Source organism: Herpailurus yagouaroundi, unplaced genomic scaffold (genome assembly GCF_014898765.1).
Source record: "Herpailurus yagouaroundi ecotype Mexico unplaced genomic scaffold, PumYag 77, whole genome shotgun sequence".
NCBI classification, from domain to species: Eukaryota; Metazoa; Chordata; class Mammalia; order Carnivora; family Felidae; genus Herpailurus; species Herpailurus yagouaroundi.
Window position 1 is genome coordinate 8,511,736 of NW_024412388.1, and position 22,388 is coordinate 8,534,123.

A 22,388-nucleotide genomic window follows, 5' to 3' on the forward strand; every position below is an offset into this window, starting at 1 on the left:
GCTACACTCTCCTTCTGGGCTGAGGGGAGGCCTGATCCTGCCCCTAACGTCCCAGCTGACAAAGGAGTATCACAGAGAAGCTAAATGTGACCCAAGGTCACAGCCGCTCCTGCGGAGTTGGGACCAGCTCTGGACCCCTGACTGCTGTTTATGATTCCTCCTCCGCAGAAGCCAACAAGGGACTTTGTGACATCACTGTGACCCTTCTCCTGTCTTGAACCTCCCGCTGGGGACCCTGGCCACTTGGAGGACATCCCATTTTCTGGAGTGGGCAGTGGAGACTTACTCCCCCCACCCCACCCCCAAGATGATCATTTTCTCAGAACCTTTGATGTATAGGCCCTGGCAGCTCCCCAAGCTCACACTGCCTGGTCTTTCCCACGACCCCACCTATCTCTGGATACCCCCAGGCCTGTCTGTACAGCTGTGCAGGTTGTGCACTGCTCCCCCAGCGCAGCCCCATGCTGCAGTCCTAATTGTCACTCACTAGGCATCGCCATGCGTCCTACGCGACGCGGCTGCCAACTACAGGAAGTGCTACAGCAGCAGACCAGAGAGCCTCCCCTCTCCTCCACTGCATCCCCCGCCCCCGACACACACACACCCCTGCCCCAGCCCCAGCCACTAAACTCCCTCAAGCAACCAGGGATGGACCTCCAGGACTGACAGGAAAGGTCCCCCAAGCAGGGGAAATCTTGCTCGGCCGTAATTAAACTCCATCACTGCACAGGCTGCAGACAAAAGGGAGCCCGTAATGGGATTAGAATTGTCATAAATTAAAATCATAAATTCAATAAACGCCTTATCGGCCTCCCTCTGGAAGTGGCTGGCCCACGGCGGCTGGCTTTGATTGGCATAATGGAGGGGCCATGGGAAGATGGGTCTCTGCAACCAGGCAGGCTGCAGGCAGGGGGGACTCTGGTCAGCTAGGGGGACCTTTCCCAGAGAACGCTCCCACAGGGACAAACCACGACAGTCGATAGTGCTCCTTATCACCCCCAGGATTTAATCCCGCCTAGCTGTTCACCAACTTCCTGCCTTAGAACAGGTCGGCACACAGGTCTGCCACCCATGTGGGCACCCATTAAATGGCCTTGGGCTGCAAATGTGCGGTGTGGTAGAAGGACATACATACCCACAACAAAGCAAAGTTCTGGGTTTGAATCCCAGCTCCAGCACATGAGAGGTGCACGGTCTTGGCCAGGTATCTGCATTCAGGAGCATGCGTCTTCCCTCACCCTGAGAGCACCATCCACACGCCTTTCCATCTATCCCCACATTCGGCACATAGTTACGGAGTTTGGACTGAGTGCCACACTGTGCTAACCACTGGGGGAAATGACAGTAAGATCATGAAGCGGACATTCCCATGAGGAGACAGGCCTAAGCAGGAAACTTCACAAATAATTGATTATAGTTATAATTCACAAAGGAGAAACCCAGGAGACCCGGCCAAGTTGGGGAGGAGGACACACAGTGAGAGAGTTTTGTGAAGAAATATAGTTCCAGCTGAGGTCTAAAGGAAGAACCAAGAGAAGAGTGTGGGGGGAAGCATAAAGAGCTCTCAACATCGGGAAGAGTATGTGCAAAGGTCCTGGGGTAGGAGCAGCAGGGGATCCTAGTTTTGTGGGACCTGCAGTTTATATAACCTGGGTGGGAGACAGGGATCTTAAAAATAGAATGCAAATTAGGCCTAAACATCAATGTTAATGTTCCAAATAAAGTTTAGAATGAACTAAATGAAGTTAATGTTTATTTAGAATGGATGGGGTGTCTGGGTGGCTCAGTCGATTAAATGTCCAACTTCAGCTCACGTCATGATCTCAAGGTTTGTGAGTTCAAGCCCCACGTCGGGCTCTGTGCTGACAGCTCAGAACCTGGAGCCTGCTTGGGATTCTGTGTCCCCCCCCCCCCCCGCCCCTCCCCTGCTCATGCTCTGTCTCTCTCACTCTCTCAATAATAAACAAATGTCAAAAAAAAATTTTTTTTTTAAAGAATGGAAAAAGTGTTGCAAATTACACACTTTTTAAAGCTGACAAATACTACAAAATCCGGGGGGGTGGTATATTTTTAATCACGGCCTAACCCACCTTTGCAATATTTCCTTTTTACATTTTTGCCTGCAGACTCTTGGATTCCCTCTACATATGTCAAGATTTTGTAATATCATTTTCTAGAGGATAGAATCATTCTTCCAGCATGCCTGAGTGAAACACACACACACATGCACATATACAAACACACGCATACATAATACACCCATATATAACAAATGTATTGTGCTATGTGGGATCCATAAAGCATGTGGCTTCACACACAGGCACCTTCATTTTCTGTACACCTGCTACAGATCTGTGCCCTGCTGTGGTCAGCAGAGCAACGGCCCCACGAGACAGCTGTGCCTTCATCCCCGTAAACTATAAACGTGTTGGATTACCCAGCAAAGGGCAACCAGGAGGCAGCCGGAATCAAAGCTGACCTTGAAATAGACAACACTGAACTCTCTGAGTGGGTGGGTCCAATGTAATCCCAAGGGTCCTTAAAAGTGGAAGAGGGAGGCAGCGGGGACAGAACCAGAGACAGCAGCAGAAGGACTGAGCCCGGTAGGGCTGGAGGCAGGGGCCACAAGCCAAAGAGTACAGCCAGCCTCCAGAAGCTGGAAAAGGCCAGGAAACAGATTTTTCCCTCAAAGCTTCCAGAAAGGAAGGCAGCCCTCCCAATACCTTAACTTTAACCCTTGATGGGAGACCCATTTTGGACATCTGACCTCCAGAACCATAAGATAATAAATTTGCATTGTTTAAGCCCCTGGGTTTGTGGTAATTTGTTGCAGCAGCAACAGAAAACAAAGGCACCCACAAACACAGGAGTTCGAATCAATTCCATTTCACACGGTCGCCAATGAGGAAGGAAACATACACACAGTGCGTTTATACTCGCAGATCACGTGTCCTTAAGGATGTTCCCAACTGGAGAGAACTGGTTTTGACGAGGCCTCTGTGAGAACCGAATCCTACACTGAAGAATTGCCACATTCCGGAGGCGCCTGGGTGGCTGGGTCAGTTAAGCGTCCCACTCTTGATCTCACCTCAGGTCTTGATCTCAGGGTCATGAGTTCAAACCCCACATTGGGCTCCACACCGGGCATGAAGCCTACTTTTAAAAATAATCATAGGGGAGCCTGGATGGCTCAGTCAGTTAAGTGTCTGACTCTTGGTTTCAGCTCAGGTCATGATCTCATGGCTTCGTGGGTTTGAGCCCCACATCAGGCTCTGCGCTGGCAGTGTGGAACCTGCTTGGGATTCTCTCTCTCTCTCCCTCTCTCTCTGCCCCTCCCCCACTCGTGCTGTCTCTGTCTCTCTCAAAATAAATAAATAAACTTTAAAAAAAATAAGAAGAAGAATTTCCACACCCAGTGACTGGCTTCCCACTCCGCACGTGCCAAACCTTCTGAGACGGGTGCCTCAGGACACACACACCTCCCAAGTCAACTCCTGGCCCATGTCTTCATGTCACAACCTTGGGCAAGTAATGGGTGGGGTGGTAGGAGGGCTCCTTAACTAGACTCAGAGACTGTGGGGCCGCATACATAGATCCCGCCGAACCCACACCAAACAAATCTCCCCTCGGCTTTGCCTCAGACGGATTCGAAAGCTGCTGGGGCCACCCTAGCCCCCCGACCGCTGGGCAGTGGGAAAGCAGAGTGACAGAGTGGACAGAGACAATGGTCTTAATGGGCTGCAGCTGACATCGCTCCATTAGCGAATTTTACAAACACACCTAACTGTGTGGACACCACGTTAGGGGAAGGGAAGAGGAGCACCCTGAGCCTTGAGTGCCGAGCTTTCCCCATTCAAGTGACTCAAAGCAGGTGCGGTGCCAGGGGGCACAGAGGGCCTGGAGGAGCGATGGGCGCGGGTGCAGGCGGGTGGTGGGCCAGGAGGCTGCAGCCAGACCAGGCGGGGCCTTGAACCCACCCGATCCACCACTGGTGACTGAGAAGGTAACAAGGTGAGATCAGAGCAACTGCTGGGTGGGGAGGGGCTGGATGTGGGAAGGCTATTGCAGGGGGGTCCCAGGGAGAGCGGATGGGGGCTGAGGAGCCGGGAGGAGGAACAAGCACCAGCCAGGAGAGCCACTTGGAAGGTAGCAGCCACAAGACCTTGGGACAGATTGGAGGTGGGGCCTGAGGAAGGGGCAAGGTCAGGGGTGAGTCCAAGGTTCTGGAGGAGAGACGGGAGGGCTGGGGTGAGGCGAGGGCTCCAGAAGGAGGGGCTGTGAGGGAGAAGAGGAGACCCTATGTGCCCACCTCCCCTGCAGCCCCCGAACCATGACTTGGGGATGAGACTGAGAAGGTCCCTGCTACCAACTGCCTCAGCCCAGGAGGCAGAACAAAATCTCCAGAAACAGAAACAAATTCTTCCTTCAGGGACGACGCTCCTGCACCTGCTCAGGCCGCCTCGGGACCCCACCTGTTCCCAAGGCCAGCGCTCACCCCCCGCCCACCTCTCAAGCCCCCACTCCTTGCCCTCTGGGGGGTCTCAATCCCCCCCCATGTCAACCCCAACTCCCAAGCTAAGCCCGAAGTCTTTGCTAGCGCTTATTAAGCTACTAATTAATTGAATGTTTCCCCCTCATTGCATGCTGTTAATTAGTTTCTTGTAGTAACAGAGACTATTATTCTTGGAAGTAATAACTTGGTCCAGGAGGCAGTTTTAATGTTACTTGTAATTGCTGGAGAAGGTGGGGTCTTGGGCTCAGGTGGGTGGGGCTAATTCAGGAAAGGAAGGAAGGACAGGGGACATGATTCTCCTATCTAAAAGTTGACTTTTAAGTCAGTCTTCACGTTGTCCTGCATTTTCCAAATTTTCTCCAATGGAAAGCATTATTTTTATAACAACAGAAGTAAAAATTAAAAAAAAAAAACAAAAACGTAAGGCAAGACAGGCTTCAGAGTGTCCAGCAAAATTGTGCTGGAGCACGGAGCCACAGAGGCCTGGGCTAGGAGCTGGGGAGAGCGGGCTCCTTCTGCTCCCAAAGCTTCTGTTCTGGGCTGTCCCTTCTCCTCCTTCTCCATGATCCCATAGCTAGTAAGCACCACCACCAGGATGCGAAACCTGGGCTCTGACTCGGAGCCCAGGGACCTGACGCTGACCCCCGCTGAGTTACGAAAAGCAAACAGCTGGGTGTGATGTCTTCCCCGAGCAGGGATCAGGGGGCCACAATGAGGAGATGACACGATGGAGAAGCAGCGTCTGAAATTGCAACCCAAATTGCTAAGTCCCCCCTTCCCATCTTCACAGAGCTTGTGTTCTAGTAAAAGAGACAAGAAATACGTAAGCAGAAAAATAAAGTAAAAGAAAGGTTTGTGGGAGGCAGAGAAACATACCGTAGCTAGGACGCTCAGGGTCTCCCCCAGGGGCCCGACACTAAAGCTGAGCTCAAAGGGATGAGGGGGAAACCCGGCCTTACACAAAAGGTATTCTAGAGGACACGTCTGCCTCTGCGTCTACCTGTGAGCGCACTCCCTCCGGCCAGATTCCTGCCTTGTCCTCAGAGCACCGCAAAAAGCTATCGCTCACACCAATAAAAGCACCAGTTAACCTTGAGGCCTCAATTAGCCGCAAGGTCTTAATTCCGTCATTAGCCTGGACGTGGGAGGGGAGGAGACTGGGAAGCACACCTGGTTCCCAAAATGACCTGTGGTGTTGAAAAGTGGCCAAACGGAGGCTGAAAACTCCCGACGCCTCCATGGGAAGTCCTTCTGCTCTGCCTCAGTTCTCCCCAGACGAAGCAGCTGCTTACAGGCAGGAGGGACATCTTCGGTGGCTCCAATACGCCCCCCATCCTTTGCCGCTGCTTCAGAAGACGGTATCCATCAAAGCGCTTAGGTGCAGTGAGCAGATGTGCTGGTAAATGCTTAAGAACCAGTTCTCCAAAGCGGGAAAGCCCTGATTTGTAGCCCCTGTCAGTGTCCTCGGGGTAAATACTCCCACCAGGGCACACACACCACGGCTCCACCCTTGGCGAGTTTCCTCATCTGCAAAGTGGAAATTAAATGAGATTAGGTAAGTCACCATCACCACCAGGAAGGGCCTGATGAAGGTCAGTGCTGATAAAGCAAAGGTTTCCTTCTCCCACCCGAGGAGAGCAGAGGAGTCCTGGCACAAGATTGGGAAATGCCACCGGAGCATTTAGGGACTGAGTATCTTGCTTAGCCATCTGGGCAGAGGGGGCGTGGGGTGGGGTGGAGGGGGAGGGACAGCACAGAGAGCGTAGGGAGAATCAACTTCCGGTCCCCACCAGCGCCCCGTCCAGTCTCGCCTCCTGGGTGGTACCAGAGAGATGGCAAATGTCACACTACTTGGGCGCCCCAGGACAGGGGCTGGACTTGACTGGTTCACCCCTAAATGCCCAGCCCCCAGCCCAGTGCGTAGCAGCAAGCAGCAGATGTTCCAAAATGTTTGCCAAATGAGCGAATCAATGAATCACAGAGACCTCTGCAAACGGAGGATGGTAGCTGATAGCCTCCTCCTCTCAGCCCACGCACATGCACGACAAGAACCCTGAATCATGGGTCGGGCTCTGGAACAGATCACCAGACCAGCCCCAAACCCCCGCCCCTGCCCCCACCCTGGGACACTGATGAAAGTATCTTGGGACCCAAGGATGGGCTTGTGGTGCTGTGCGAGAGCAGGTTAGAGACAGCCTTGTGATTCATAGCAGCAAATGCTGGGGAAATAAATATCACACTGCCCTAGCCCTTCCCATCTCAGCCTCTAATATCCTTTCTGCAGAAAGAGGCCTTATTATTCAGTGCCCGTGGTGACAGCTAACGAGTAAATCAGTGGCCTGGAGATTGCTCCCTGGGGAAATTGGATGTGGCTTCTGGTGACGGCCACTCTGCAGGGGCTGTGTGGGAGCAAAAGGGGTCACATTGGAGCAGAGTGGGGGCAGGGGTTGGGTCCGGAGAGAAATTCCCTGCCCGTCTCCTTGCTTCCTGTGACGCCTGCAAGATTGGGAAGCCCCACTCCCCACCCCCACCCCACCCCCATGCTGTCATTTGCCTTTCCAGAATAGAACCAGCTCAAGGGTGAAATAGAGGCACAATTCAAAGGAAGTATCCTATGGTCTTCTGGGCACTCGTCCTTTCCAGAACCTGACCCCCAGGCCCCAAATCCTGGAGCCAAATCCATCCTCCTGGGCCGGAGTGAGTAGGAACTGAATCTACCAGCTACAGTGATAAGAGACCAGCTTCGTTTCCCCAGTGTCAACACCTGATTCTTTACTATTTGCCTGGCACATAATAGCCCCTCAATAAATATCTGTGAATGAATAGATGAAGAAATGAAGAAATGGTTCCAGAACAGAGCGGGCATGGGCGTGCATTTTCATCTATTTCCCTGCCTCGTTATGTTCCTAATCTTTCCAAGGACGCACCACCACTTTTCATCACGGCAGCAATGTAATTCACTGGGTCACACTAATTTCCAGTCTCTTACTTCAAGCTCTGCTTGGTTTTGCTTTCCATTCCTCCCACTGTCCAAATGACACTACTCCCGAAGTCCTCTTCCTCCCTCCAGATGGTGGGCATCATAAGCAAACTGGTCCCTGTCCCCCTGGCCAACATAATGTCTTCCTACATCCCCAGCAGGCCCCCATGGGGTGGCCTTCATGGTCAGAATTCCAGATGCAGGGCCAGACAAGGAGATGTGTTGGGGTGAAGGGGGTTTTCCTATTGCCTTGAACCTCACACAAGAGTAAATGTCTCGGGACAAGTACCTATGGGGCTTCGCAGAGAATGGAAGCCGTGAATTTAGTGAGGGTAAGAGGCCCGGTTCCAAGTTTTCCCCAAGGTCGGCAGGATATAGCCGCACCAGCCTCGCTGGCTGCCACTCCGGCAAACCTTTCTCCTAATTATATCTGAATTATGCAAATCAATACCAATGTCGATACACGATTTCCTCTAACAAGTCAAGAACATGCAAGAAGTGAAGACCTGGGGAGATGGAAACCCATCTAATTAGGAGTGAGTTTCTCTGTTTTTCTCGTGGCTGAGGGAATAGTTGGCTGCATGACAACCCCAGGGAAGAGAACATTGGGGTACGGAGCAGGGCAGAGGGCAGATAGAACATGAAGATGGGGTGTGGGCGGGAGGGGTCGGGAGACGGCGGCCACGCTTGACAGCATGATGGGTGTAGTGCCAGTCTCAGAACAAGCATGTGATCTTGGAGACTCTCTTTCCACGAAGCAGTTTAAAATGTCTCGGACCTGAAGGTTGGGGGCCCAGGAACACAGAGCGGACACAGTCGGATAACCCCCCGGACATGGGCTGCAAGGAACTAATGAGTGGGTGAGTGAATGATTGAATGTTACAGCTATCATACCTTGGACTCTGCTAGCCCTCAATGCTCTGGGTGAGATACTACTATGACCCCACTTCGAAGGTGAAGACGGTGAGGTCAGAAAGGTGAAATGTCCTGCCATGGTCCCATGGCTGTACGTAGAAGGCTGGGACACCAGGACTAGTTGTCCCCCTGTATGCCACTGCTTCGTCAAGAACAAGTGGGGATCATGGGCAGAGTGTGGGCTGGCAGAGAGTTGCCTATGGAGAGGTGGGACGAAGAACAAGGACCCCTGCTTTAAATCCACAGGGGTCTTGGGCACAGGGACCCCCTTCTTCAGGTCCCTCATGCAAAGAAAAAGCCCTAAGACCTGAATCCCAGAAAAGGAAAGTCATCAGAGGAAGGGACTGGCTTAACTTCCCTTGAAGTTTGCACCAAATTGTTGTGTTATGGCATCTCCTCCCCAAGTAGAGACTGGAACACAGCTGGGGAGCTCTTTATCTGTTCAATGAACAAACATTCTCTAAGCGGAGGGCCCAGCATGAGGCACTATAGCATAGTGGGTTAAGAGTCTGGCCTCGGGAGGCAGACTGTCTCCAATCCCAGCTCTACCGCTAGTCGTGGCCTGGCCTATAACAAGTTACTCTCCATGCCTCAGTTTTCCCACCTCTAAATTGGGACTGATGGCAGTGCTTGATATATACTAGGACCTCAATAAATGTTAGCTGTCGTGGTTGCTCAGGGCAGGGCATGGGATCTCAAGATAAACTAGGCCCCATCTCTGTCCTTGAGGGGCTCGTAGTATAAGGAGAATGGGGAAAAGACAGCACCATGATAAGTCAGTTATGGAGGTGAGCAAAGAGGCCATGGGAAACCAAGAAAGAAGCCCTTAATTTTGCCTGGCTCAGTGCTCTGGGGAGCTACAGGACAGTCAGGGAAGGCTTCCTACAGGTGATAACACTAGGGCTGTGCCATGAATGATAAATGGTACTTACCAGGTAGACAAGAGAAGCGATGACTTTGCAGGCAGAGGACTCAGCCTGCGCAAAGGCCTGGAAGGCATTCAGGATGTCTGCAGTGGGCCGTGGCTGGGGCTGAAGCTGGAGAGGTAGGCAGAGACCTCTTCCAGAGGTCTCTTCCAGAGACCTTGAATACCAGGCTAAAATGTTGGGATTTCATCCCAGAAGTGCCAGGGAGACCCTGAAGAGGGACAAGATGAGCCTTACACTTTGGAAAGGTGCCCTGCAGCTGAGTGGAGGCTGGAGCAGATATGTGGAGTGGGGAAGGCAGGAGGCTGAGTCCTGGAGCCCAAGCCCCATGCTCCCAGCTCCCAGCCAGACTCCCTCTGTGGGGGCTGAGGTGGGAGCTGGAGCTCAGCGGGACCAGAGAAGTTATTAATCGCTCCACGACGCCGCAGGCCATGGCCCATTTGCTGCTTTTCTTGGTCTGTTTTGAAACTGTGAAATGAGCTCCAGTCTTCAAGGCGGCTATAATAACCATCCCGATTCTGACATTTAAATTACAGATGGCATTTTCAATTAAACAGGCGCTCTCAGCAGGTTTAATTTAGCTATCAGTTCTGGTCTGTTCTTTAAGTGCTTAAAAAAAAAAAAAAAAAAAAAAGGCCAACAGTGAATTCTAGCTCTCCTTCCAGGAGGAGGGAGGGTCTCCGAGATGTGACACCAACTCTCATCTTCTAGCCCCCCTGGGGACTGATGCAGCCTCCTGTAAACAGTCACACTCCACTGAAGCCACCCTCATGTGCATCCAGAGGCATTCGCAAAGCCACACACATAAACATAGACGCAGCCTCTCAGCTACAAACCCAAGAGCTTTGGGGTCATTTTTGCCACAAGCGTGCAGGGGCTGTGCCTCTCCCATCTGGCCAGAGTAACAGTAAGAGATTCCACAGCCAGACAAACTTAGATTGAGGTCCATGCTTTACTACCAACTAGCTGTGTGACCTGGGGCAACTTGCTTAACTTTGCTGAGCTTCTGTTTTCTCAGCTGTAAAATGAGAAGGAAGATAAGGCTGAGTTGGAGTGGTGTAATAAGGTGTCCAGCACTGTGCTGGCTTCTGTAAGTGCCCAATAATCCTCGTGCCTACCCCCGTCTTCTTCCCTTGGGCTGTGATACCCTGCCCACTTGAAGTTCTCCCATTCAGGATTTCCACTCCTGGATTCTTTGGTCCAGGTGGGAGGGCGCTGTCCGCGGTGCTGAACCACACCTCTTGCTTGCTCTCCGTTCCAGAGGCGTTATCTCCTTCCACCCTGCCTGGCTGGCCTCCTCTGAAAAATCTCATCTCACCCAAGGAGGCAGCCACTGCAGGTGACCTGGATGACAAAGGCCCAAATGTCCCCCTAAGGTTCTGCCTCCCCATATCCCAAAGTGATTAAACTTGGGGACAGAGGGCAGGGGCACCCAAAGGAAGAGTATGACTGGTCCCTGACCTCCGGCCCATATGCACACAGAAAATCCCCAGCTTCAGCCAAGCAGTAGTCCAGCTGCTGGGCTCCAGAGGTTTTGTCTGAGGTTCCTGTTGTTCTGGTTAATCCCTGCTCTCCTTTTGAGTTCTGGACAAGCTGTCAACGGGCTGCCTTCTCTACCCACCAGTGTGCTGGTTTCAGTATTTCATGAAGATGCCAGCTTTGGAGAAGCCACAAGTGGCCAGTTGGAGTATATTTGCATGGATCGCCTGTCCCCTCACCTTCCAGACCAACTTCCGACCAAGTGGAACTAGGGCTGAGGGAAGGAGAGGGCAAAGGTTACTGCCCCCAGCTAACCAAACTCCAGAGAAAACCAGAAATCCACCAGTGCATCAGGTCAGACCTAGAGCTCCGGTGTACCCCGAGACCAACAGACGTTAGAAATTGGGAGGCGGGCAGGGGGGGGTGGGGAGGCATGAGGCTGCAGCCCAGAATCTCGATAAAACAGTGTCTCCAAGGGAGGGTTTTGTAAGAGAGACAGTTCTTCCAGCCAAACCTTATTTGCAAAATATTAACAGTTCATAAAGCACTTTCTCAACCACCCACTTCATTGGTTCTGGCGGCGGTCCCATGTAGTAAGTCCTATTATCCTATTTTACAGGGAAGGAAGCTGAGGTTCAAAGAATTGGAGTAACTTGCCTAAGGCCACTGGGAAAAAGAAGCAGCATGTGGACTTGAACTCTGGACTTGGGAAACCCCGTTCTCCCTGTCCTCACGCCCAAGGCAACCTTACTTGGGGCGGGGGGAGGGGGGGTGGGTAGGGCAGCTGGCAGAAGACAAGGAGGGCCAGTGCCCTGTCAGGGCAAAGTATGGGGCCTGAAACTGAAGCTACAGGAATTCAGACCAGACCCAAGAAGGCAGATGGGTGCACGTGCCACCCCCCCACCCCCCCCCCCGTCACCTCTACCTGCAATCAGTGCTTTCAAGTCAGGGCACATCTGGGCTCCGCAAGTCTAAAGCACCACCTCCCCAGGCAATGTCCCTACTTTCACCCTTTTGCTGTCCTTTCCAGCATTTCACATCCAAGCCTCTGCCCTCTGTCCTCTAAGCCACAGCCTTTTGGGGCAGCTGTGACCAGCAAGGCCCCATTTAGAGGCCCCCACCTCTCCACTATGTGCTGACCCTAGTAGGAGCCTGACCCCCCCCCCCTCCCGGCACACACCAAAACCAGATCGGCACCTGTCCTTGGTGAGCACCTAGTGTGTGCCCAATGCTTTACACAGAACACTTTGTGGACTAGGTGTTACGATGTCCATTGAAGGAAAATAATTTCAGAGGTGCCTGGGTGGCTCCATCGGTTGAGTGTCCGACTTCAGCTCAGGTCATGATCTCACGGTTCGTGGGTTCGAGCCCCACGTCGGGCTCTGTGGCGACAGCTCAGGGCCTGCAGCCTGTTTCAGATTCTGTCTCTGGATCTCTCTGCCCCTCCCCTGCTTATGCTCTGCCTCTCTATCTCTGAAATAAATCAACATTGAAAAAAAATTTTTAAAGAAAAGTAATTCCGTTGAGATTCCGAGAGGCAAATAACTTGCCCAAGGCCACCCAGCTTGCTAGGAGTAGAAACGGATTTGAACCCAGGTTCTGCCTGTACTTTCCCCAACCACACCCACTGCTCCAGGCTGGTGGCTGGGAAGTGGGGGAAGGCAGAGAAGACGGAAGGGATTCTAGAAAGCCTTCTTGGAGGCAGAGCACTTTGTGAACTCCCCCAAACCCAGCCTCCACCCTGTGCCAGGTGCCCCACACCCTCCTCAGGTCCAGAAGCTCCCATCTCCCGGCTGCCTCGGTTGCCCCTTCCACAAACCCCCGTGGACCACAGGCAGAAGCCCCGCACGGCCCCACTCCATGTTCTTCATAGGGCCTCTCGCCTGGCCCCTCTTCCAGAGGTCTGGAGTAGCCTTTATGTCTTAGGGGTAAATATAATACCCATGAAATCTAATATGTGTTTTGAGCCCTGACTGTGCTTTACACACACCACCCAATTTCATTCTCATGACCACTGAACAAGCTAGGTCCCATCTTTCTCCCTATTTGACAGAGGAGGAAACAAGAGAGGTCTGGAGCCTTACTTGGAGTCCCACAGCCAGCAAGGGGTGGAGCCAGTCACTCTGCACTCACGGCCAAGCTGGGGACCTCGGGGCTCGGCCACCTCTTCTTCTGGTCCCTGAGTTCCCACGCCTCTGGTGGGCGGGGCCAGGCGGTCAGATCAGGCACCTGAAGACCCCCTAGAAGCCAGCTGTTCCCCCTTCCTACCTCATTTCCTTCCTTGCTCTGGAGCCTCCCCAATGTCTGCGTGCCCCAGCCTCCCGCCTCCCCGCCCCCCCGCCAGCCTGGGTTCTCCTCCACCCAGGGGAAATGGGCTAAGACGCCACCTTCCTCTCCTTGCACACCTGATCCCAGAACCGCAGCGGCTGGCTCTCAAGAGAGGCCTGTTTATCCCCTCCTGCAACACAGCCTCAGTTTCCTCCTCTGTAATTGGAAAGATGCCGAGTGAAAACCCCTAAGACACACATGCCAGCCCTTCATGGTGGGTAGGAAACAAGACACTCCTGTCCTCCGTGCTCTTCCTCCTCCTTCCTGGATCCCTCGGGCAGGTGTCTAATGGATACGGTGGAGGTGGAGTGCATCAGAATCTCTCTGCTCCCGTTGGGAAGCAGGGGGTGTAACATTGTAACAGAAAAAGGCAACTCCAATATCAGAGCGGGACTTTATATTCAGGGAAAATAAAACAGACAGCCAGTGTTTTCACAATACAGGCCAGAGATAATCAAGCCTGGCAAAATCGTCCCGGCCACTGGGGCTATTTCCCACATAAGGTGGAGCAGATGGCAGTGGGGCATGAGGAGGGCAGGGGTGACTGGAGAGTTGGCAATTCCACTTTGGGGTGAGCAGCTCTCAGTTCTGGGGCACAGAGCTCCCATGACCCCCTCCCCAGACCCCTACTCCTCTCTCCCTGGTCAGGCCTCCGGCCCCTGCAGAACCCCAGCCTCAGCCCCCTCCCCCACAACTCCCTCGGCCCCAGTGCATTAGCCCTGAAAAACCTGCTCAAACCCAGGGGGAGGGTTTTTCAGCTAAAATAGCTCCATCTCGGGCTAGTTTTTTCCTCTCTTCCCCACATCATTAGTGAAAGTGCAGCCCTTGCAGTCCCCTGGCTGTGTGGGGTGAGTCAGCCCCCCTTCCCTGGGGACCCCTCGCCAGGCAGAGGGCCAAGGCTGGGATGTGGCCTGGGCGTGGGGAGGGAGGTTCTGGGGGAGCAGATAAAGTAGGAGATCATGAGGGAGGCAGAGGGAGGCCCGGGCAGAGCCCCTTGTAACCTGCCCAGGAGGACACTACATCTTCCTCAGTGAAAATTGGAAACAACCCCAGCAGGGCCGTGGCGGGCAGAATGCTTGCCCGATGATGCCAAGCGCTGTGCCCAACACCCCCTCATTCTTGCCCGGGGCCTGTGAGGGGTGGGGCTCTGTGTGAGGTTTTTGTCCCAGCGCCTTCTTCAAGGGGGGTCAGCCTGTGATTCTCACTGGGTGGCCCCACCCCAGGCCTTGCTCAGGGATGGGTGTGTGAACCCACTGGACTTAATGTTGGGGGTGCCCGGCCCCTTCCAGAGCGAGCCTGCCTGGGGTGAAGCCACACAGCGCTGAGATACAGAGACAAAGCCCAATTTCCGAATACGCCATTGGGGCCTCTGGAACCAGCTATCCCTGGGAGAAATCTACACCGGGCTTTTCTGTTATGTGAGCCCCAAATCCGCTTTTTCATTAAGCCACTCTGAATCACGTGTCTGTCATTTGCAACCGACAGAGTGGCAACCAGTACAAGGGTTTTAGTAAACCCCATTTCTTGGATCAGGACACTGATGTCCAGAGAGATTAAGCTACCCTTCGTCCCAGGTCACACAGCTATGAATGGGCAGAATGCCCCAGACTGAAAAGCTCCCAATCTCAGCATGTTCCCCCCTGAGGTTGGGCTGGGGAGGGGTGGGGGGGAAGTGAGGCCATTTTCCACAAGGCCCAGAGAGCAAGGGACAAAAAGGTAACAGGTTGCCATGGCTACCCACTCACTGTGTGGCCTCAGACAATCAACCTCACCTCTCTGAGCCTCAGGCTGGAAACAAAATGTCTCACCCCTGCAGAGTGCAGGTGGCCCCTTGGGCAGGTGGGGTGGCTGCCTCTTGGCCCCCACCCCAGAGCATTAGGAGCAGGGGGTTTCCCCAGCCAGGCAACAGAGGTCCTGGCAGCTGTCAGACCCTCCCCCCCCCCGCCCCGCCCCTGCAATGTGCACACTCCACCTGGTTTTAAATGTCTCTCAAAGACCAAATTCAATTTGGTATAACTCCACCAGCTCTGCAGTGCAGAATTCATCGGGTGAGGAGCCTGCTTTTGGGGGAATAATTCATTTTTCCGGTGTCGGAGAGCAGAGTAATTGATCCAGGGGGCTGATGCCTCCCTCCCTTCTCCCTCCCCGGGACGATCTGATTCCAAATGCAGCCCAAGACTGTTAGGTCAAAGTCACAGCAATAAATAGGAGGGGGGTATCTGCTTTAATATATTGGATTATTCCACTCAGTGGTGACGAAAAACAAGATTTAATTCCCTGAGAAACGCCAGCCGAGAAAATCATTTCCCTGCCTGCTTCTCCCTTCCTTTTTTTTTTTTTTTCCCCCTCTTGTTCTTTTTTCCAAAGACATCTTTGTCTCTTCATGCAGGCTTTCAGGGCCTTGCTACACCTTCTACCACCAGAGATTTCTCTGCATCTGCCCACCCACCAATCTTAAGAGAAGATTCAGGACCCTCTTGGCGCACTGCCCTCAATCATGGGTCCCTGGGGACACAGATTTCTGTTCAAACGCATATGACACTATGGTGGTTTCCACATTGATAAATTCTGACAAGAAAGCCCCAGGAAATGACCGGTTAGTGCCAGAGCTCCAACTGATAGTACATGGAGCTAAGAGCTGCTTAAGGACGTGATTTACCTTCCTACTACTCCTCAGATCAAGAGTCCACTCACTGCCTCCTCCAGGAAGCCCTCTCTGATTAAGATCCAAGTTAGATGCCTCTCCTCTGGGTTCCCACAAGATAGTGGGCTTCCTCCTCATAGCCCTTTTACTGTTGGACTACAGCTGCCAGACTTGTTCGTTTTACTTTTCTTTTTTTAAGTTTATTTATTTTGAGAGAGAGACAGAGTGCGAGCAGGGGAGGGGCAGGAGAGGGAGACAGAGAGAATAGCAAGCAGGCTCTGCATTGTCGGTGTGGAGCCCGATGTGGGGCCTGAACCCACAAACCATGAGATCATAACCTGAGCCCTAACCAAGAGTCAGACGCTTAACCCACTGAGCCACCCAGGTGCCCCATTCATTTAGCAAACTCACATATATTACTTGCCATATACAGGCTCTGATCTTAACAAACATTACCTGATGCTTTACAAATATTAATTCGTTTGGTCCTCATAACAACCCTATGAGGTAAGAACTATAATCAGCCCTATTTTACAGGCAAGGAAACTCAGGCACTGACTGGGTAAGGGACTTGGCCAAGGTCACACTGCAGGGAGGGTCAGAACTGGTGACCTAGGTGTCTCCCCCTTTAGTCAGCGAGCTCCCAAGGGACAAGGACTTCATTGGCTCACTGGGCCCTGAGACCCATGCCCTTCACCAGTCCTACCCCGTACAGGACCAGAATCCACCATGAAAAGTCTCATGATGTGGGACAGCCTCCTGGCGTGGAAAGAATCCCCACCCTGTAACGTGTGGATTCCAGCTGTGTGGCCTCGGGCAAGACTGCAGTTCTCTGAGCCTCAGTTCCAACACAGTCTCTCAAATGAGAAGGGAAGTAGGGCACAGGTGTGCTGCAAGGATTGAATAAAGCCATGCACCAAAACCCAGCACGTGGTGAGCGCTCAGTAGGTGTGAAATATCATAAACTATGAGATGTGGACTTCGGGGATACTTCTGCTGTGCTCGGAAAACAACAGAACCTCATCAATCCCAGGAAATGAAGCGAGGCCCGAGATCTGGATGGAAGGGTGGATTTTTCTTAATACTCGTAGTAAGATGGGTGAGTTGCCAAGAATTACCAAGAAGAATTTTGCAATCACACACAATCCATTTCCTTCTGGGAGTTACCAGGACGCAAGAGGGTCTGAAATGGGGACCTAGTGGGCCAGAAATGGCGATTGAGGAGTGTTTCATTCATTCAGGTGTGGGCTGAACGCCTTTCAAGTGCATTGAAGGGAGGTGGAGTGGGGGGGGAGGGGCACAGTTCGGATCCAGGCCCATCCCAGCCAGCTCTGCAGGTCGCGGTTTGTGTCCTTGACCCCTAGACCCGCCTCTCGGCACCGCAGACTTCTCTTTCATAAATTGGGGTGGCAAATGAAGTCTCCCCCAGGGGTTGCTATGGGGAGCCCGTGAGATAGTGTAGGCGGGGTAGGAGACTGACAATGTTAGTTCCCCCGCCCCCGAGCCTCTCAACAGTGGCCCCAGGGGTGTGGCAGTCCACCTGACCCACTCCGCCCCAGATCTCGTACAAAGAACCCACTGGGTGCCAGAAACTGGGCCTGGAAACTTGGGTGCTTAAACTCCTCAGAGCCGCACTCAGATCCCACTTTGCAGCTGAGGACGAGCGGCAAAGCCAGGTGAAACCCAGGTGTTTCTGTCTCCAAATCCATGCTCTGAACCCTCATTCCTGGGACAGGAAGGGAGGGGGGCAAGCAGGGTGGGGAGGAGGCTGGAGACCCCTGCATGCAAGTTCATTTATCAAAGGCAACCCCAGAAATGGAGTTCATGAGGCTGAGACAGGTCACAGGGCGATACCCTGAGGGAGGAAAGGCAGGGGAGGGTGTCAGGTGGCCTGGGATGGAGATGTTGAGGGGTCAGGGGCCTCAGGGAGCAAATGCCTTGTACTCGCAGGGACCCACGGAGCCTCTCCCCATGTCTCACAAAACCCACCTGGCAGAGGCATTCCACACTCTTCACAGCCGCCTCCTTGGCTTCAGCCCATTCTCTCATCCAGGCAGTTCTCCTCTACACCTAACTGGCATTTTTCCTGCTGCATCACTGGCTGACCCCTGCTGGAGCACTAGGAGACCCCCCCCCCCGCCCCCCCCCCCCCCCCCCCCCATAGCCCTGCCCATCCTGTCTCCAGAGTCTGTGCTGGCTCCCGGCTCAGGGCGGTAATCCTGCTAACAATTAATTGGCTTTTGTTGGAGGAGAATGAATACCATCTCATCTTAATCTTCTTCATTATTCTCCTTGTTCAGCAAAGTCAACACAAGATTAGCTTTAATTTACGGGGGAAAAAATAGCAAAGTCATTACTCACCAGGAGATCAGGACTGGATCTGCCTGGGTGTTCTGTGTTCACTGCAGGCGAAGGGCCCTGAGGAAAGCCCGGGGCTCTGCCAAGCTCGGGATGAACTGGGTCAGCGGGTGCGAGAGTTGAGGGGGGAGGTGTAGGCCCTGAGACCTATTCGGGGCTGGATTCCCGAAGACCACCAGCCCTTCCTAGTCTTACAGGACTCAAGCCTCAGAAGACCCAGCCTCCTAAATGTTTCTCAGGGGCCTCAGCCCCAAGCAGACCCTCAGCCCAAGACTCAACCCCAGGCAAGAAATCCAATCCAGCTGTGGATTCAAATCCTGCCTGCCGATGCCCCTTCCTCTGCAGAGAACCCGGCAGCAGCCCAGCCTGGGAACTCCCTTGACAATGCTGACGCCTAGTGGTGCTCGGAGGAACTGGTCCTTCCTTCCCTCCTCCCTATACAACCGCTCCTAAACATACCATGCACACAAAAATCCAGGTTTACAAACAAAATAAATCAGAGAGGGGAAGGAGAGCTTTTTCCCATTGCAAAAATTACTAAACAAAGAGCTCTAACAAGAAATCTAAAAGAAAAGTCACTCTACCTACCTCAACCCCTTAACCAAAATGGCCCAGAAACACTTAGGATCCCCTCCTTCCGTCTGGGGCAACCAGGAATATGCTTAGAAGGCCTGGAGCCCCACCATCCTTGCCACCACTGTTTCCACTCTTCCTCACCTCAAAGCCCCCAGCTCCTGCCATTGCTCTTTTCCCCTGGCACGTGCCCATCTTTGACCCTGTGCCGTAGTGAACCGGATTTCCAACCTGGAGAGCCACAACTGTTTACTCACTGTATGTCCCTGACCAAGTTCCCCAACATCTCAGAGTCTAAACTCTTTCATCTATAAAATGGAAGTGTCTGTGTCTACCAGAGAGGGCCACTGAGCAGAATTAAATGAGCCTGTGCACTTAGCACGGGAATTGACTCCCACCAGGTCCCAATGGATGCTTGTTATCATGCCCACCATTGTTGTTATCAGCATCCTGGTTATCCTGTTACTCTCGGGAAATGTGGTTTCCTCACCTGGGCTGTAAGCTGCTCATGTCTAACTCCCCATTCTCAGATCCTACTGGATACAGCAAAGGTTTTTCCTTAAAGCCTTTAAACCTCATATGTCAGAGCACACGGTAGGGTGCTCAGGAAACTCTCAGAATTGCCTGCCTACATCTCCAATCTCATGTCAAACAGCTTCCCTGCTTGCCCACTGAGCTCCAGACTTTCTAACCTGTAAATGAGTTCATTCCCACCTCAGGGCCTTTGCACGTCCTGCTCCTACAATGCTCTTCCGCCAGATATCGGCATGGCTGGTTTCTCCTCATCCTTCCAATGTCCCTTCCTCAAAGAGGTCCTCCCTGATCGCGTGACTACCCTCAGTTTGTAGTTTGTTTACTTCACGTAGAAGTCAAGTGCCTAAGTGGCTGAGGAGAATTCCGGTTCCACCATGTATTAGCTGTACGGCCTCAGGCAAATTGCTTAACCTCCCTGTGCTTCCTTTTCCTCGTCTATAAAAATAGAAGTAATAATATTCCCACTCCATATGGTTATTTTAATGAATCAATCTATACAAAGCTCTCAAAGTATTGCCTGGTATGTATATTAAGTGCTCGATCATGTTAGTAATTATCTTATTCATTTATATGGTTGCTTGCATTTAAGTTTTTCTGCTTAGACTGTATATTCCAGGGGGCAGAGTCCTCGTCTGTTTTTGCCCTGCCTGGAAGATAGTAGGTGCTCAATAAGCACTGATTGAGTGGAAAGGACCTTCAGGAACATGTGCCTCTCTCCTTAGCCAATGTTCAGGTGCCATTGAGTCATGCGGCTAATCTGTCTGCTATCTACACTCCCCACGGTCCAGAGATGGCCCTGAGGCACCCCCTGCTGGACAGCATAAGCTTTTCCCCTTGAAACCTTCCCCTGAAGGTTTTCCCCTCCCTTGAAGCTGGTGTCTGCAGTCCTAGAATCAATGTTGGAGGGGAGCGGGCAGGTAGGGACAATAAAACTGAAGGGTTAAGCGCACACTCTTTGAAGCCCGTGGCACCTTGGTTGAAACTTGTGCTTCTCCAGTGAAGTCCGTGTATCATCAGTGAAGCCTGGGCTCTTCAGTATCCTTGTGTCCAACAGGAGTAAGGATGCCCTCTCCCCCTTCCCCATGTCCGACTGGGCACGGGGATGTAGTGGCAGGACGTGCCCTGTGCACAGTGAGTACACAGTGCCCTGTGCAAAGCTCACTGTGCTTTTCTGGCCCGTCCCCCGCTCCCGAAGCATCAGCTCTTTGGTGACTCAGGAACTGCTGTCTGCTGTCCCTCTAGTGACTGTCCCTCAGGGACAGTGGGTCTGGAGCACTCCATTATCTGAGCCCCTCAGGTCTCCTCTGGGGGTCTCCTCTCTGGGGCCCCAGGGCAGAGAATCTGGTCTCTGGGCTTCTGGCTCCCTCCTCTGAGTGCAGAGAATTGACTACAGATGGCCTTGCTGGCCTCGCCCCCTCCTACCCATCCCATCCCCGCCTCCGTGGCTGCTCTGTCTTCTCCACCACAGCCCCCGAGGCTGTTTCTCTGTGCCCTCTCCTGCCTCACTCCACATTTGTTCCCAGCCCTCAACAGCGGCCTTGGCTTTGGCCGCTGGCCACATACACTGCCAATCCTAGATCACCAGCCCAGAGCCCGAGACCCTTCACGGGCCTCTCTTCTGAATGTCCCCAGCTCCCACCTGCAGCACCTTCCATGCCCCCACACCCCGGCCCTGGCATCCAGTCCTCACAGGCACCTGCACAACGCCTGCCTCTCATGCTCACCGCACCTCCCTCCAGCCTCCTCGCATAGCCCCAGCACGGGCCCAGTCCTCCCCCAGCTCATCCTCACGGGGATCCTCGCGTGCCCATCCTAGTCCATCGCCCCAGAGCACCACCGCCTGTGCACCTTCACGTACACCTGGAAGATCAAGGGGTGAGCCTCTTCCTTTATGGCATCCATCAAACTCATCAAGGCATCACGCCCCCTGACTGGAAACTCAGGTGGGTGTGAACAGTGCCCTCCCCCACCGGACTGTGACATCCCCTAGAAAGGACTGAGGGTGCCCGTGGGGCAGGGGCTGTGCCTCCACCTTCAGACTGGGGAGTTCTCGAGATCAGGGTTTTGTCTCCCCTGTCAGACTGAGGATGCCCCCAGAGCTGAGACGACTGGAGGCGCCCCAGGACCCCAGGATGCCCCCTCTTCCTGGGACAAGAAGTATCTTCCTCACCTCTGGAATCTCAGGGCCCTGCACAGAGCCGGGCCCCGGGGACTGGGGCTTCAGGATTGGGGAGTGAAGGAACGAACCAGTGACCAGGCCCAGGCAGGCCCCAGCTTAAAGCCTGCAATCCCACCTGACCAGCAGGTGGCAGCAGGGATCAGAATCAAAGGAAAGCTGGGGGGGGGGGGGGGCGGGGGGGGCACTGAGATTTTATTGGTCACCATTGCCTAAAGAAGAGAGGCTATGGGGAGACCCTCATTCAGCCCCAGGACCAACACCTGAGAGTCCTGGGGAGGGCCTGGGTTTGAGAGCTGCTGGAGAGGCCAAAAAAGGGGCCTGGCACCACACCCTTGCCGCCTCAAACCAGGCCTAGAGCCAGCCTCCGGGCAGGGCTTAGAAAAATGACCAGAGGCTGGAGGGGGAGGGGGGCGGGGGCTGGGGGGCTCAGTCAGTTGAGCATCCAACTCCAGCTCAGGTCATGATCTCGCGGTTCATGAATTCAAACACCTCGTCGGGTCACTGCTGTCAGCGTGGAGATTGCTTTGGATCCTCTGCCCCCTCTCTCTGCCCTTCCCTCACTGGCGCTCTCTCAAAAATAAATAAAACTTTTTTGTTTGTTTGTTTTAAGAAAAAAAAGAAAGAAAGAATATGACCAGAGACCAGATGCTGCGGTTCAATCCATCGCCAGGCCAGGGAGGACAGCATGAAGTGCGCCTGTACTGAAGAGGGACACCAAGCCTCTCCCCCCGCCCCCCCCCCCCCCCCCCCCCCCCCCCCCCCCCCGTCCCCACCAGGGCCACCGGCATCCATCCCTTGGGCCCCAGAGAATTCGTGTGCTAAGTGAGAGGCTACCGCCACCCACCATCCTGGTCTCAGAAAGGAACAGGATGAGGACCAAGAGAGGCCTGGAGGGCAACCCCCCCCCCACCCCCGCCACCCTGACAGACACACACACACACACACACACACACACACAC